This window comes from Engraulis encrasicolus, chromosome 11 (genome assembly GCF_034702125.1).
Source record: "Engraulis encrasicolus isolate BLACKSEA-1 chromosome 11, IST_EnEncr_1.0, whole genome shotgun sequence".
Taxonomy (NCBI): domain Eukaryota; kingdom Metazoa; phylum Chordata; class Actinopteri; order Clupeiformes; family Engraulidae; genus Engraulis; species Engraulis encrasicolus.
The window spans coordinates 137,526-141,606 of NC_085867.1; positions in this window are offsets into that span (position 1 = coordinate 137,526).

Genomic DNA, 4,081 nt, shown 5'->3' on the forward strand with positions numbered 1-4,081 from the left:
GATAGAGCTTGACTGTCAATTAGACAAATATTGGGGATGACCCCAAGATTATTTTGGTCAAGGAAATAAGTAGTTTTAGGCAGAATATATATAGTATATATTGTAATATTGCAATAGGCCTAATATAATGCAATAATATTGAAATATATAATGCAACAATTACTACTTTTGCCTGGAGGGCCGAACATGTTTGTATCTGTAACCTGTACCTTTTTAGCTTGTGAAACTTTCACAGAAAGGGTCAGCACACACATATTCTTTTCATATTTATGCATATTTTTACATCTGTATAGCCTACTATGGCCTTTGGAGCAGGCGCTGTATAGGCAGTAAAATGGTTGATCATGGCACAGTCTAGCTCAGTGACTTCTACAGTTTGTCACTTACATTTCACAAAACTAATGGGCAAACTGTCAACATAATGGGTATGAAATCACAAGTATTATATCCATAGTATTGTGTCCAACGTAATTAGGCTACGTTATAGCCTGACACCTGAAGCCGATCAGGAACACAATCCCCGCCCCCTCGCGTGGAGAGCGCAGCGCCCTTCCACCCTCTCCCCCGTTTGAGAGAAATATATCGCCACCTCTTTCGTCTTTATTTGCTGTTTTACTGATTTATAACTCTTACAAAGACAGTCAAAACGCTGTGACCAGTCTGATTGTCAACAACGAGTCTAAAACATTCATGTTTTAGGGTTGCCTATGCGTCTTCTCTTCACCGTGCGTTCTATTACCAAAACCTCTCCATGCGGAGATATGGCACGTTCGCCGCTGCCATACACCCAGTAGAAGTCAGAAAGAGGGACAGAATGAGTGCGTGTGTGCTGCTTGGTGAACAGTGTTTGTCTGATCCCAGGATTATTGCGTTTGCGTCCGGATAGGTGGCTACCCGCATCACCGGGGGCTGAATGGAGGGAGCCCAAGCTAACATTACCAGACCCACTTCTCTCACCCCTAATTCCTCCACCAATACCTGTATGGACACCACGATTGCATTCGCCACTACCACCAACTCTCTTGAGATCGGATAAAGTCACCGAATGAGTTTCAATGTGTGTGTGCTTAGAGAACATCCTTGCTTCGCATGTCGGCATCACTGCCTTCGGAAGTTTCGCCGCGGTAAACAAAGAGTGCTCGTCCGATCATTATCCCCCTCGTGAGATAAAAACTGTCCTTCGGAGTCAGAATAGGCAAATAACATGCTCAGAACTTCATCACGATTCAACTTCTCACTAGCCATGATGAAATAGCTCGCTGATAGTTCACTGATAACAACACAAACCCAACTCGCACGCCTCGAGTCAAAGACGCAAAGTGGCTACTTCCGCATTTTGTAGTCGCGTCACAGGTCGCGTCTTTTACTGCTTCACCAAAGACTCTGTGAACTACAAAATGACGCAATCGTAGACTTGTTTGAAAGGGTAGCATGTCTGCCAACTACTGGTAGGAAGGATGAACACTATTAAGACCGCTGGTTTGATCTACATGCGCTTTTGTTCATGATGACGTACCGTCGCAATTCTGCGACTTTGGCGCTTAAAGGGTTAATTCCTGTCTAATCTGCTAACAATTTTATCATCAAACCTAAACATTTTGATCTATACACTTCTGTCAAATTCTATAGCAATTTCCTAATTCTCTCCATTAACTTATCTCATGAAATATGAAAAACACCATTGTTACAACTCTTTCACTGATTTTTTATTCTCTAAACCCAGTCATTATTTCACTTTTCTTTGCTAACTTTCTAATCTTCTATTTTTATCTTCCCATGTTTAATCAAACCTATGAACCCCCCTTTTCATTTTGTAGCCTCAGCTACAATTTGTGAAAACTACTGTACATTTGTAACTCCCTTTCTCCAGCCTTCTCACTAGAATCCTGTTCATTGAATTCCTATTTCAGGGTTTCAGGGTTAGTGGGTGTTACATAGATTTCCTAACTTCATGCAAGATCACATGCACTAGGGCTGATTTCCAACTGCTGCGTTCTTCTGAATGTCCTCACTTCACATTTACTGTCATTCAGTCTCGTCCAGTCAGTCAATGCTTGAATTCAACACTTTACACCACTAATGATTCCAACCCCTTTTCCTTTCCAACCATACCCCTGTATTTCCAATTTACCATTTGTTTTCCCTTCGTTCACTACCAATCAATGTTGCTCCTCCTTGAAATTGCCAAAGTTTTTTGCACCGTTCAGATCTTTATTTCAATTCTTACCACCTATACCAGATCAACTATCCGACCTGCGAGTTGTGTTCAGACCTCTCATTCCACACAGCCACTGTCAACCTTCCCCTATTGTCCCCCTTCAGGGTGTCATTTGGGAAGATCCACCATTTCCATGCAGATGCAGGACTTCGTCCTTGCCCCTTCTGGCTGTTTGAATTAGTTTATTTCAGTTTATTAGTTGGGGCAACACTCTACACCCCCTCTGCGATTTCTTCCAGCTACTCAGGCTTTCCAATTAACCCTGTGGTCCATTCAGCAGTCACATGCAAACACTATAGTTCTGGCTGAAGCTCTCCTGCTATTACCTGTAGTTAAAATGTCAAATCCCTCTGCACCAATTTCTACTCCATTCTTTTAACAGAATTTCAGTTTTTCCTCCATTGAGCAATTAGAATTGTACTTCATACAGTCAATTTTACTTACTTTCATATAAACATTCAATTTTCTAAACCGAATTCCTCAGCCAACTGTTCCACACGTTCTTTCTCTCCATACAGTTTCCGTGCCATAGATTGATATCCAAATGCCATTACACTCCTCTGTAGTTCTGATATCTTCAAACTTGGCATATATAATACAAGCATACACAGAAATGCATCTCTGCTGACCCCCAATAGTCACTCCTCACTCTTTCACTCTCCACTCTTGCCATTTGACCCACTCTCATACATACAAGCTTCTTATCAAAGACCATTATCTAACATGGCAACATATTAGATAATTAAGTAATTTGAATTTTGAGCATTGTATCCTGAATTTGTGCCGTGTAATGTGCCTCTATGCTACCCATGAAACTATATAGTATTCCGCTTTACCACTCCATGTATTTGCACCTCAAATGCTGCTACGATATTAATGCTGCTACGCCAATACCAATGTGTCAATAGCTTATTTGATCTTTTCTCCTTGCCAAGATTGAAATGTAAACTCTACCAATTACCTTTGTCTACACTGGTGCATTGATCATAGCCTTGAAGTTGGCCCATCCTTTGTTCCCTCAGCAGACAAACACTTCCACCCATTTTCTGGTCACTGTTCTTTACCGACAATTATCATAATCCAATCTAGGGTAAGCCTTCCTGTCTTCCTCATTCACTCCATGCTAAATTGGTTGTTAAGGTTTACACCCTTCCTTCCTTTGAAATGTTTAACAGCCAACTTTAAAAGTCTAAGAACCACTTCAGACCAGTGGCAGAACAATTGCACACAGGGCCCCAGGCAACACTGGGATTGCCCCTTACAGAATCCATGTTAACCATTCTCAACTCAGCCTTTCAGTTGCCAACACATTACCATCTATTGCTTCCTTTGACTCTTTAAGATCAGACATGTTGATTTTTCCTTCCAGCCTCTTCGGAGCCTCTCCTTGCCAAAATCCATTTCCATCCTTAAAGACAATTCAACCCCCCTTTATGTAGGAACAGACACAGATCTCTGTCACCCAAGTTAAGTACCCTTAAGTTTCTCTTTTCAGCAACTTCTGTTAAACACTTATTTTCTTATCCACATGTTTCTCCTTTTTAAATGTATTTTATTTTTCTCTTTTCCCCCACAAGGAATATTCCATTCCATTCTGCTCTTTTCAAATGAAAATTAAAAGCTAGTTCCGGATTCCATCTTTCAATACTCATTTCCACCTTCCGTTTCCACCTTCCATGACCCCAAGGAGTTTATATAGAAATACCACTATATAAATTACGTTTTGGGGTTCATTCAAATTTATTTTCATCTTGGACATACTTATCCCTCATCTAAAGCAAAAGAATATTATTTATTATATTATATTATTAATTTTATTGTTTTGCTAAAAATTAGTCAAACTTATATACGTATATGCTAAAT